The 14,403-nt window shown below is 40.3% G+C and overlaps 1 pseudogene; it reads right to left on the minus strand.

Annotated features, from left to right (window-relative positions):
* Nucleotides 1-10,939: 10,939 nt before the first annotated feature.
* Nucleotides 10,940-12,056, minus strand: LOC112621642 (annotated as a pseudogene).
* Between the last annotated feature and the right edge of the window lie 2,347 nt (nucleotides 12,057-14,403).

The following is a 14,403-nucleotide window of genomic DNA, read 5'->3' on the forward strand; positions in this document are numbered from 1 at the left end:
AGAGCTTTCTGGGTTTCTGAGTGACTAGGTTTGGAAACCATTGATCAGAACTTAACCAGAGTGCCTCTCAATCCTGGAGCATGTAAACGATACAGACACCAGGGTTCCATATGATACCTATTGGACGGAATCTCTGAAAGTGGTCGTCCTTGACGTAATCATAGGCTTGACTTCACTGCAATCCTGAGACTAGGCTGGAAAGGATTATTATATCTGATTTTTGGTTGAGTCTGAGGACTAAGAAACCTTAAGCAATCTGCTTATGTTGAATAAATGTGGCATATTTCATTATTTGTCCAAATTATTTGCTGCCCCTCCTTACTATACCTCTCTGAAACCCCTTCCATTGCGAGGAGTATACTTACTCTCCGATTGACCTCTGGCTTAGCCTTGTAACTTGCTTTGACTGATGAATGTGACTGGAAGAGGCCTGTGTCTTTTCTAAGCAGAAACTTAAAGAGTCATCTCATCTGTCAATTAGTTGTTTTCCCTCTGTCATCAGAATAGCATGTCCTTATTAGCAGTTGTTTCTTCAGCCTGAATCCCAGAAGGAAGAAGTATTAGAATAGAGATGCAGCCAAACTGCAATGGTCATTAATGTGAGCATGAAACAGATCTGGGTTGTTTTCACCCCTGAGATTTTGGGATGACTAACACTCCTCATGGGCCACCACCCACCAACAATGGAAGAGTGAGAATTAGAGCCAGGTTTTTTGTCCATTTCCCCACCCCCGTGCCGCCCTCCTGTGGTTTCTGTTATAATACTGAGAAGGAGAGGAAGACGGTTGAATTTGTCTTAAGTGGAGAGAGGATTATTTACTCCCACATCAGAGCTGAAACTGAGAGAAGGTGTGTTTTTTATCTACTCACTTAGAATTTAGAATGGAGATCTCAAATTTCTTCTAGCGCAGAAATTCTATTATTCTGTATTCCCAAAGGAACATCACTCCATTTTTGCTACCTATGCCAGTCCTATTTGTGGAGTTACGTAATTGAAGCCTGTCTGTGGCATTAATCTGTGGGATTGGCTGTGAAATAAACCATTGTATATAATAATACTTAATATAAGAAAAATGTTTGCTACATTCCAAATAATAAGCAAAAAAGTAAACTTTTGAAACAAGATCTTGCTTTACCTTAGGTTCAGGTAAAGCTTAGAAGACCAACATGATGTTTTCTAAGGAAACACGTTTTATAAGGGTGATTGTGATTCCCGTGCTGCCCACAGGGGGGCCACAGAAATCAGGACTGCACAATATTTTCTTGCGATCAATTTGTTTACATATTTATTCCTAGGCCTGTTTTCCCCTGCCACAAAGCCAGGTTCCTTGAGTTAAAAGGGTCACTTTTTCAACGGTTATATATAACAATAATTATAGTCTGCTCCAGTTCTTCTACACCCTTCATCATTATTCAGATTTTGAGGTCTATGGCAGATTAGAATTCCTACGTAATTTTCAGAGATTTGAGATGTTTTCCTTAGCCTCATTATTTTGCAGCATAAACATCTGAAATCAGAAGCAACGAGGTAATTTAAATGAGGATCAGAATGAGTTATTGACAATTTCAGATTAAAAAACCAGATTTTTGGTTTTAAAAAATATCGCATTGGAAAGAGGAGGACAATTATTTCCAGTAAAATGTAAAGCCATAGGAATAGCTATTATTTATGGGCTACCTACTCCAGGCCGAAATCTTACTACATAGGATTGCATCGAATCCTTCCCCAAGCCGCCCGGTAGGCTGTATAGACGTTGCCTTCGATGTTTGGGATGGGAAGATGGCGTCCCAGAGACGTCAGTCTGTGATAACAATCACGTGACTTTATGGGAAGACCTGGCATCCGATCCCAAGTCCGTCAGAAGCCAAAGCCCGCAAACTTCCTCTACGCCACACTGACTTTCTCTCATTTGGCTTTCAAGTGTTTCTACTCTGGCTATCATATTTATCATCTCAAGTTTCCTACTCAATTACATACTTTATTTCCAAAATAAATATTTATCCACATAAATCTCTATCTTCACAGGAAGCAGAAAGTTGAAAATCGCATAATCTCCATGAAAATTTCTGGTGATCTTCCTACGGGAAAGGGAAGTTGCGGTTTGCAAGGAGCTCACGCAGGGACCTCTTACCAGCAGTTTGTGGGTCGTTGGACCACAGGAGGATGGGGGAAGCCTTTGGGCAGCCAGAACACATAAATCCATATTTGAAATACCTTCATAAGCAGTGTACTTGGTGGGAATAACTTGGGTTCATTAAATATTCTGTAATATTCTCTTTCTAAATGCCTTGTCTAATTATTAAGGTCAGAAGAAGCCATGCAACCTATCAACCACTAGATGTCACTGTTGCTCATGAAATAGAATGGCTCATTCTGCAGTGTTTGTGTGTAGATCCGTGAATGACTCCTGTCCTCTTCCCTGAAGTTTACCCTTCAACTAAGAGCTATGAGTAATATAGAACTTGTGGCATCTGATCACAAAAACTTGTGTCCTTGATGGAAGCACGATAAACCTATCTGAACAGTTACAGAATGCAAATGTGCATTCATTTATGACCAGTTACACATATGAAGAATAGAGGTAACAAGAGCTCTCAGATCCCAGAGAGAGAAATAAATGTAAACTGCACTGGCTGTGGAAACTTCCAGAGTTGTGGGATCTGGGTGCTGTTCTAATGGATGAGTAAGAGTAGGGCAGGAAGAAAGCAAGATCATTTCAAGAAAGAGGCGTGCCATGAGCATTCGTGTGATGGTGGGAAAAAAAATACTGACTTTGGGTGAAGTAGAAGATTCATTCTGGGAAGAGTAGAGCTGGTGGTGAGGGTGACAGATCATATAGGAACAGAAAAAACGGAGGAAGTGCTTGAATTTACCTTCCATCCTGAATTTGCCTCTAGAAGTTTCTGAGGAGAGTGATGTGATGAAAATTGCACTTTAGGAAGATGAAGTGTCAGCGGTGTATAGATCCCAGAGAAAGGAAGAGTCATGTTAGGGAGATCACATACACTGCAGAAAGTGGACAACAGCTGTAGTGTCCAGGTAACGAACTATAGCAGAAGACCAGTAAGGGGAACACAAAAAAACGACTGGGCTACCCTGATGTGGCTTTCTGTAGTTGAGGAAGACCTGCTCCTGAATGGAACAAATTAAAATATCTGGAGCCTTAAACCTTGTGAATGGCCCTTCGTTGTTCTCAGGACAAGGCCCCCCTCCCCGGTCATCTAGGGCCACAGGTCCAAGCATCCTGGTGCTATGCCATTTTCTTCTTTCAGTTCCTTGAGCTCATCACATGCCTCCTGCTTCAGGCTCTTGCCTGAGTTGTTTTCTGTCTCCATCTCCTCTTCCTCCACCCTTCCTCCCCTTACTTGAAGACTTCTCTACACATACATCAGTTTCTTTACAATACACTCTCACAGAACCAGGAGCTTTTGCATCACAACATTTATCCCTTTTCATTTATATTTCATACTTATGTAATTGTGTGATTAACGTCTGTCACTCCTTTAAAAATGTAAATTCTGTGGTAAAAGGGCTTATGTCCGCATTTGCTCTCCATCATGTCTATTCTCGTCACTGTGGGAGAAAGAGAAGAATCATTGCTTCTCTACCGGGTCTCTGATGAGCCCATAGAGGGGAGGGGCGGTGACTAAGAAGCTGAGGATTTAGAGTTAAACGACTCTAGAAGAGATGCTTCTAATCATTTTAGTGTCACTCCAGGTTGCCCGAGCGTAGCAACTTTACAGTTCATTGACATGGCCTGCAGTATGGAGCCATTTGCACCCTGGGTCTTGTAGGATGTAGCATTTTACAATCCATTACAATTAAATAGCATGGAGCTATGATTGTTGGACCTGGTAACTGAGATGAAGTAAAAGATTCAAGTCATTTTGAAGATATTTCCACAAATAATAAGGACCTTTACTGAAATGGCTCTGCAAAATCATTAGAGATTTTTGGTCAAGATTTATTAACACTGCCTTTAGTAAAAGAGGTCCCTGTGGTGGCTGGGACAAATAGCTTAAAATGGTCTTTCAATTGCAAGAATACATTCATGGCCTTCTGACAATTTCTAGATCAGTCTTTGTTACAGAAAGTTTATGAATGGTTATTTGCCATGTGGCCAAGAAAACACAACAAGCATTTTGTGCAGTGATGACAGGATTTCCTGTGTTTAGCCTACTGTGTGGATAATTCATGCTGATGCCTGGCAAATGACTTAAATTCTTTTCTTGGCTTTTTGCTAGTAACCCCGTCTTAGTAAGCAATGAGTCAATCAATGATCTCATGCAGCTAATAGAATGATTAGATCAAGAAAGACACAGTATAGCTATGGAAAGTGACTGTATTTGCATTTTGTATTGTTCTTTTATGTTTAGAGTTATACTATATTGTGTATTTGAAAAATGACCACAGTCGTATTTCCACGTCTATGTGCTTTTCTAAAACACTGCTCTGCCCTCTCAGGGTTGAAGCCTTTTCTCTTATCCTTGAAATTGGGTGCATTTTGTGACTGTTTCAACAAATTGAATATGGTGGAAGTGACACTACATAACTTACAAGGCTAAGTCAAAAATGTGTTACGAATGTATTGTACATTTCAAAACAGTTAGAAGTGAGGACCTCAAATGTTCTCAGTGCGTAGAAATGATAAATGCTCATGGGATGGATATCCTAAATACTCTGTCTTAATCATTACACATTTTATTTGTGTAACAAAATATTGCATGCACCCCATAAATATGTACAAATATTATGTATTAATAAAAATAAAATACATTTTAAAATGTGTTACGGCTTCCACGTGGTTTATTATCTCCCGGGATGCTCACTTTCGCAACCCGGCCAACGTGCTGTGAGGAAGCCCAGCCACGTGAGCCATCCAGGCCTACCTCGGATTCTTAGCCCACAGACTCAGCTAGGGTCTCAATCTACTGCCAATGTCAACTCACATGTAAATGAGCCTTCAGTTGATTCAGTCCCAGCCTTTGAGCTATCCTCGATGATGCCAGACAGGACATAGATGAATTATTCCCACCAGGTTCCATCTAAATTGCAGGTTTATGAGCACGATGACTATTGTTATAAAGTAAGAAATTTTGGGTCACTTGTAGGTAACTGGAGAAATAGCCTAAAACAGAGTAAAACACTCTATTTCAGCTTGCCCTTGTGCTTTTGTTCATGCTATTCCTAGGCCCTGAAGTACCCTTTCTTTCCCTTCCTCTTTTTTTTTTTTTTTCCACTTGTCTAACTTTTCTGCTTATCCTTCGTGATTCAACTCAGGTGTGAATCTCTGTAGGAAGTCTTCCATAACCCTTAGTTAAATGGCCATCCTATGTGTGTAAACCTCAATAATAGTCCCAGCCAAATGGGCCACCAAGATTCATTTACATGTTTGATGCTTACACCAGTCGATGCAGTCATCTTTGTATCATTAATCTACATACATTCACAGACTAACACAGTGCCTGGTTCCACCACCTACTACCTTTGTGAACTTCATCAAGTTAATCAATGTCTCTAAGACCCCCTTTTCTTATCAGTGAAAAAAGATAAAAGCTTCAACTCATGGTGTTTCTGTGAGGACTGAAGGTTAAAGTCATGGAAGTTGCTGGCATATACTAAATGCAACATAAATTAGCATAATTTCCAAATAGGAGGAAACACTCAGCATTCCAGAAAGCAGGTCTAACAAAAAGTATGTTGAGATCCATTATTCAGAGTTCTCGACACCTCCTTCCTGCTCCTCCACTGGGCAGCACATGGCTCTCAGTGGGAGAGGAGGTACTGCTTAGAAAGGCGACGTTAGTTGGATTGATGGATGGGTTTTAAAACTCATAGCAAAGGCAAAAGTCTTAAAAGCCAAGTGCTTAAGACAGATAACGTGTTTCAAAGTTCAAATGCTTGGCCTTGAGTATCCGAATAAAAAATCTTGAAGGTAAAAAGGCATGCAGATTATGCCCAAATCAGCACAACACATGGTGATGTAAGATTTAGTGGGAGAAACCCAAATCCTGCCCAGCCCTCCCTGTCCTCCCCACCTCCCAAACAGAAAGGAATGGATGTGCTGTATCCTAGAGTATCCTGCCTGTTGCATAGCCAGGGGAGACTAGAAGCCTGTTAGAATCCCTTGGTGATCATGGAGTTGGAATAGCAGATCAGTCACGGAATGATGAAGAGCCTGGACTGAAAGCCCTGAGGGCCTCCTCACAGAGCCCTTGTGTACCCCAAGGATGAAAGAAAGCATCCAAGGGGGGTGTAGAGTATGGAAAGAGATCCAATTGATTTGAAAAAAACCTAGGGCAAGATAAGGAAGACACGGTGTGTGTGTGTGTGTGTGTTGGAGGGGGTTAATGCCTCAAGGGCATTATCATCTGTGTCTCTCAGCCCATAGCAACAAGCACCTGTTGAAGAGATTTACAGCTCAGCAGACACCAGATGCTGCACTAGCTACATTTTATTTTGGTATGATTGGCGTAAATTCCGAGGTATAGGTGAATAATTTGAATACAACTTATTTAGGTAGAGATTCCCTTTTTCTTCAATTACTCCTGCCTTAGAATGTAAGGGGTCTGATAGTCTTCAAGTGGGTAGACAGCATGGTTATGCCCAGACAGAATGGCAACAGTGCCCCCTCTGCAAGCTCCGTGGGTTTAGGGCAATTTATTGACCATTTCCTGTTGACGGCCTTTCCAACAGCATGAATCCCATGGATGTGGTTTTCCAGCAGTTCCAGCCAGTTGCTCCCTAAAAAGCCAATGCACAGTCCTCAGCAGAGGCCAGCGGAAATGTCCCTCTCCCTGAGAAGGGCTGCTGCATCAGGACTTGCGGCTCTCAGCAACATCAACCTTCTTATCACTGTAATCTGGAGGAGCACATGCTGTTCTCAATGATCTTGGCAACGGGCTTTCTGAGAAAATGTCGTGGAAATTGTCCTTTCCAGTTATAGCTAAACCACCAGGGTCAAATTTTATTTTGCACTCAAGATCCACAGATGAATACTATTGCAAAGCCAGGAATATCCAGAGAGAAAGTGCTCCACCCTCTGAATCATGTGCAATTCAGAAGGGAAGCACAATGAGGGAGTAGTTCTAAGAGGGAGTATTGATTGGACGGCTTAGGTTCTCATCCCAGCTTCAACATTTACCAGCTCTAAGATCTGCAAAAGTATTTTAATCTTCGTTCTTCAGTTTTCCTTTCTGTGACATAGGCAATCATATGCTTACCTTGTAGGACTTGGGAATGAAATAAGAAAACACATAAGAAGCACAGGGCCTGGCGTTTTCTGAGCTCTTAATGAATGCTGGCTTTGTCATGACGTTTATTACTGCCAGCATTTATGGTGGCAGAAAACGTTGGTTGGCTGCCCTACAGGCATTTCCTGCTGCTCTGTCTTCCTTCTAATCAGAGTGCTAATTTTGTATATTTATCTGGGAACCACATGCTGATGAATTTTGATTGAACTAACTGCTTGTTAATAAGTGGCTCTCCCATTTCTGAGTGTTCAGGGCATGGCACAACTTGCTTAAAGGGAGACCTGGGCATGTGACTTGCTGTGGCCAGTGAAATATGAGATGCTTGACACTACAACAATGACATTCATACTACATGTCTGTCACATTACCCTCTCTTGAGACTTTCGATAAAAATCAGTGAGCTTTTCACTTCAAATCACAGAAAGACTAAAGTGTGGTTGCTATCTGTTACCATACCATTACTGAGTCCATCTTGGCTGGTATTAAAAGCAAACTGCATGAAACCTGTTTCACTGTTTGATAACTATTTTGCATGGCATCTTTTTGTCTCTTAATTTTTAAAAATTTTTAATTTTAGTTTTCAGAAGTTGCTTTCGCTGCCCTCAACTTTTTTGGTGGAAATTACTGGAAATTCTGGAAATTATTAAATCATAGTTCATATCAAACTGTGTTAATTGAGCTTTTGCCATTGTGAGTTTTCTTTTGTGGTTATTATTTCTCTTTTTTAAACTTTGGAGTTCAGGGGAAAATGTGCAGCAGGTTTGTTACATAGGTAAACTTGTGTCATGGGGGTTTGTTGTATGGATCATTTCATCACCCAGGCACTAAGCCTAGTACCCAACAGTTACTTTTCCTGATTCTCTCTCTCCTTCCACCCTCTATCCTCCCATAGGCCCCAGTGTGTGTTGTTCTCCTCCATGTGTCCATGTGTTCTCATTATTCAGCTCCGACCTAAAAGTGAGAACCTGTGGGGTTTGGTTTTCTGTTCCTATGTTCGTTTGCTAAGGGTAATGGCCTCCAGCTCCACCCATATCCCTGCAAAAACCACGATCTTATTCTAACAAGTTTAACTTGATTGTGCTAAATTCTGCAGATCTAAATTCTGATAAGGTGATGTAAATTTGTAATTTTCTAATCAATAATAAAGGATTATTAGAAAGAAGGCAGAGCATCGAACAGACTCTAGAATGAGACTGATGAGTTCCAACTCTGGCTCTGTCACTGCTTACTGTGCCACTTGGGGCAAGTTACTTAACTTCTCTGTTTCCTTTTCATCTGTGAAAAAGGATCATATTAGTATTAGCATCTAACTCATAAAATATTTTATGAGAGTAAATCAGTTACTTTTTTAAAAAAGCTCTTAAAACAATGCCTGCAACAATAAAAGCTATGTATGTATAGATAGATATATAGATAGATACATATATACACACACACACATATATACACACACACATATATACACACACACACATATGCGTGTATATATATACATATATATATAAAATATATATATTTTTTGAGATAGAGTTTCACTATTTGTTGCCCACTGGAGTGCAATGTTGCAATCTCTGCTCACTGCAGCCTCTGCCTCCTGGGTTCAAGCAATTCTCCTGCCTCAGCCTCTTGAGTAGCTGGGATTACAGGCATGCACCACCACGGCCAGCTAATTTTGTATTTTTAGTAGAGACGGGGTTTCGCCATGTTGGTCAGGCTGGTCTTGAACTCCCCACCTCAGGTGATCCACCCGCCTTGGCCTCCCAAAGTTCTGGAATTACAGGCGTGAGCCACTGTGCCTGGCCCGTAAATATTTTTAAGTGACTAAAATGTACAGGTTTAACTATTAACTTTATTTTTATTGACTATTTATATAAAGTATACTTATTACTTGCTCTATTCTTGTGGGTGTAAATTATATGTATATTATTTAATTTAAATATATGTATTTTAAAGAGAAGTTTATTGGTCTTTAAATGGCTCAAATTGCAACTAAACAAATCGGGTAGTGGCATCAGCCTAAGACACATGATGCATCTTTGTCAGTTGGCCTCACAGCACCTCAGTACACAGGAAAGGAAAGGTCTCAAAGCAAAGTCACAATGTTAGTGGTTAGGACCTCTGGTTAAATAAGACTGTAATGAGTACACATGGAGATTCCTGGGCCCGCTGGCCAGTGTTACACTGGTAACTTGAATTCTGCACACGGCATAGCCTATGAGAAATACAAAATGAAAGATGTGTGTCTCAAACCCTTTAAGGACAAATACTTAACATGAGAAATTGGATGTAATATCTAAGGAGTGAGTTCCTAGAAAGCCTATTTTTAACTTTACATACACACCTGCTACCTGGAATGCCTGAACACATCTTTCACCTGTTTAAGTCAGGACTGAGCAAAAGGAAAAAAATACTCTGTTGAATCAACTGTCATAGTTCCACTGGCAAAAGGAAAACAATATCGGACAGCGGCATATTTTCCACTGAAATTATGTCCCCAAATAGCATGCTAGAATTCTTCCTGCAGGAACACCACACAATGGTGACACAGCCTGATGTTTGGTCAGTGTATGACAAACATGTTTTCTGCACTGTAAGCAGGTTTGACTGCTTGATGTTAACTTCTGAAAATGTAGCTACAGTGTTCTTCATTCAACAGTGCAAAATGCATTAGCACTATTGACATTTTCTTCCTGTGCCCTGCTCCCAGGAGATCAAAAACTTAACACTTACATGCTCACCACTGGCAGAAAGTGATTTCCAGGGACCAGCATCTTAGAGAAAAACAGGGTTCATTCAAACGTAACTGGTGCTGAATCCTTGCAGTCGAAAATTATCTTACAAGTATATGCTGGCCCTTCATTTTAAATGAACTTGAAGTTTATTAAAAGCTATCAAAGAGCTCTGGAATCTTATTTTCAAGAACCAGAGTATGGCACACATTTTAAATTTGGACAGGCTCCTAGCAGGCAGTTACTTCTTAAGACTCTTCTATACAAAAGCTGTCCTCCATGCTGGGCATATATTTTCTCACCAGGACACATGGGGCAGTGGACCCCTGGTGTCAGTGAGAACACACCCAGAATGATATAACCAGGTATTTTTCTGTTTCTAAATTAAGGCATATTCAAAAATTTCCATGTACAAGTTTACACCACTTCACTCAGTGAATCACCAGGTAATTAAATCAGATTCACAGATGAATTACTCTCAGTTTAACTATATGCAACAACCATTCCAATAACTTTTTCTTCTAAATTTTGCATAACAATGGTTTGAAAAAGTGGTACAGTTTATCATGTTCACAATTGTCATTTTTCAAGGCAGTAGAAGACCAAGATATTTTAATATGATATGAAATGTAAGCTTTATAACAAAATGCCAGAGGAAGTCCTCTTTCTTTCTCCTCTTCACCCCCATCTTACCTCTTTAATATTTCAGGAAAGACTGCCCGAGAAACAGGCTCACACTCTACATTCAGGACCATGATAATTGTTGGCAGTTACTAAACAAGTTGAACTTTGCTTCTTGGTGAAGCCACATTAATTTCTTTTTTAAGTAAATTTGAATTTCACTGCAGTTCCAATTCATGCTTTCAGTGATATACAACAGTTACCAAAATGTTAAAGTAATTTCAATCAATTGAGCCTTCAGTGGCAATACTTATAAATTATATTTATTAGTATAGTCAAGATAAGAGAGATTTGATTATAAAAATGCAGCATCTTTCTCTGATTGTCTTGGCTAAACTTTTCCTCTTCTTTTTCCATTCTTTTCTTTGCTGTCTTCCATCTTTCTCACTTGAATTTCTCTCATTAAGTCAAAAAATATCTTGTCAACATTAGCTCGTGTTTTAGCAGATGTTTCCACATAGTTAACACTCCACTAGTCAGTTCTGTTTTTTGTCTCTTCTACGGAAACCCGCCTTTTATCTTCTAAATCTGATTTGTTAGCAACCAGTAGAAATGGAATAATCACATCTTCTTTTACTCTGAAATCTGTTCCCGAAGCCAACAGTAGCTGCAAAGGATTCCATTTCTATAATAGAGAAGACACAGAGGAAGTAGTTGTCTTTAATTGCAGCGTAGTCCTCCTGCCCAGCTGTATCTACGATATAGATGTGTACTTCTTCCCCATCCCGAGCTCCCTTCTGATAGCTGTCTGCTTTGGTAGGCTCATATTCCTCCACAAACTCATTGTACATGAACTGTAGATGAGAGGTGATGCCAGCTGGACTTCCTGGGTGGAGTGAGGACTTGGAGAACTTTTCTGTCTTACAAGAGGTTTGTAAAATGCACCAATCAGTGCTCTGTAAAAACCCACCAATCAGCACTCTGTAGCTAACTAGAGGTTTGTAAACTACACCAATCAGCGCTCTGTAGCTAGATAGAGGTTGTAAAATGGACCAATCAGCACTCTGTAAAATGGACCAATCAGCATTCTGTAAAATGGACCAATCAGGAGGACATGGGAGGGGACAAATAAGGGAATAAAAGCTGGCCACCCCTTCTAGCAGGGGCAACCTGCTTGGTTGTCTTCTGCATTATGGAAGTTTTGTTCTTTTGCTCTTCACAATAAATCTTGCTGCAGCTCATTCTTCAGGTCTGTGCCACCTTTAAGAGCTGTAACACTCATCGCGAAGGTCGGCAGCTTCAGTCTTGAAGTCAGAGATACCAGGAACCCACAGGAAGGAGCCAACTCTGGACACATAGAGTCAGAGCTGACTTGCCCACACTGCCGCTGTCCACCATGATGACCTTGTGTAAGGCCAAAGAGTTCTGACCCTTGGGCTTATTTGCAGCCATCTTGTGTCACAGTTTTCACAAAAGATTAGGAAGAATCAGCCAGTCTGCTGCCGCAAGGGCTTTGGAAGTCATGGCTGCATGGCTCCCGCTAGAGGGTACTCTGCCCTCATCACCTGGGAGGCCCCGGGCCGGGACCGGCTGAAGGAGGACTCTGATGGGTGGTGGAGGAACCTGGGAGGCTGGAGGAGGACGACGATTCTGGTGTTCCACCCTGGAGAGATCCACCGTCCTCCGTAGTATCAATTATACTGATGAAATATAGGTTTTGTCAGTTTTAAACTGTAAAAAATTTTCCCATGAGTAGAATATTTGTGATTATTTTTACTAACAATATTAATTATATGTGATTTGTTTATTTAAATACATTTTAGGGGATACAAGTGCAGTTTGCTTACATGAACATATTGCGTAGTGGTTAAGTCTAAGCTTTCACTGTGACCATCACCCAAATAGTGTACTTTGTACCCATTAGGTAATTTCTCATCCCTAAACCCTGTCCCATCCTCTTACTCTTCTGAATTTCCTGTCTATTTCACTGTCTATGTCCCTGTTTATCTGTTTAGCTCCCACTTATAAGTGAGACCATGTGGTATCTGGTTTTCTGTTTGAGTTATTTCACTTAGAATAACAGCCTTCAGTTCCATCCATGTTGTTGCAAAAGACATATTTTATGGCTGAGTGGTATTTCATGATGTGTGTGTATATATATACGTGTGTGTGTATATATATATATATCACTTTTTTTTAATCCAGTCATTCTTTGATGGACACTCAGGTTGATTCCGTATCTTTGCTATTATGAATAGTAGTGCTGTGATAAACATACGAATGCAGGTATCTTTTTGGAAAAATGATTTTTTTTTCTTTTGGGTAGATATGCAGTGTTGGGATTCTGGATTGAATGGTACTTCTGTTTTTGGTTCTTTGTAAACTCTCCATACTGCTTTTCATCGGAGTTGTACTATAGTTATACATGATTTAAAGTGTTATATTTAAATTTTATCAAAACCATAAGAAAATTGTAAATAATCTTCCACAAATATTTTAGGATTATTTTATATCCAGGGTTGGCTCATGGCATTACAAATCTAATCATCTATATATGTTGAATCACTTTATTGTGGGTCCTGTTGAAGCAAAAAGCAAACAGCAGGGTTAAAATGTCAGGCTAAATAGCACTGGGGTCAAAGCGGCAGGACAGAAAGAGTGAAGTCAAAGTTGCCGACTTCCTCTTTCACAAATGTTTCTTCTACACATTGATCTTTGTGATTCGTTCCATAATTCTTAAGTTGTCCAACAGATGGTAATTAAGGGCCTCCTACATTCTAGGCACTGGAGATTCAGCAGGGAACAAAGGACAAAGCCCTTGCCTCACAGAGCTTACATCTTCAAGCAAATAGACAAATGCATATATTTAGGCAGTAACAAGTGCTCCAGAGAAAAATAAAGCAGAGTAAAGAAATTTGGCAAGGCACAGGTGTGAATTTAGGAAGTCCTCACTGGTATTTGCTCAGGAATCTGAAGGAAGAGAGAGGGCGAGACAAATGTATACATGGAAGATGAGTGTTCTTGGCAGAGGGATGGATCAAAGACCCTGAGATGGGAGAATTCATGGTTTGTCTAAGGTAGACCAGTGACATGTGACTCTAGTAAGCCCTTTGGGCACTCGGGCTTTCACTCTGTGTGAGATGTGAAGATGATGGGTGCTCTCAGGCAAGACAGTGACATGTTCTGAGTGAATGCAGTCTGGAGCTAAGGCTGCCGGGGTTGAGTCCTGGTTTTCCGACCTGTTAGCTGGGTGACTTTGGGCAAATTATTATTATTTTCTCTGTGCCTCTGTTTTCTTTCCTGTAAAGTGGGATAATCATGGTCCCCACTACAAAGGATTAGAATAAGTATTAAAATAGTTAATATTTGTAAAGTGTTTTGAGCAGTTCCTGGCACAAACTAATGCATGGAAGTGTGTGCTACATAAATAAGTAAAGGTATTTTATAGTATCGTTTTTACTGTGGTGTGAATAATTGTGTGTGTGTGTGTGTGTTGGGAGTCATGGAAGGGTATTCAAGTTGGAAGCATGAAGACCTATTAGGAAACTAATTTAACGTGGCAATGATGCCGACTTAGACCCAGATGGGAATAGTGAAGGTAGTAAGCAGTGATTAGATTTGAAGTATATTTGAAAATAAAACTGATAGACTAGAAGTGGAGTGTGAGTGAAGGAGAAGAGTGGAGGCTATCTCTAAGGTTTTCAGACTGAGCTACTGAAACAACAACACTGCCATTTTCTGAGGTAAGGAACACTATAGGAAGAACTGTGGAGAGTTGCTGATCCAATAAAAGTTATAT

Source organism: Theropithecus gelada, chromosome 3 (genome assembly GCF_003255815.1).
Source record: "Theropithecus gelada isolate Dixy chromosome 3, Tgel_1.0, whole genome shotgun sequence".
Lineage (NCBI taxonomy): Eukaryota > Metazoa > Chordata > Mammalia > Primates > Cercopithecidae > Theropithecus > Theropithecus gelada.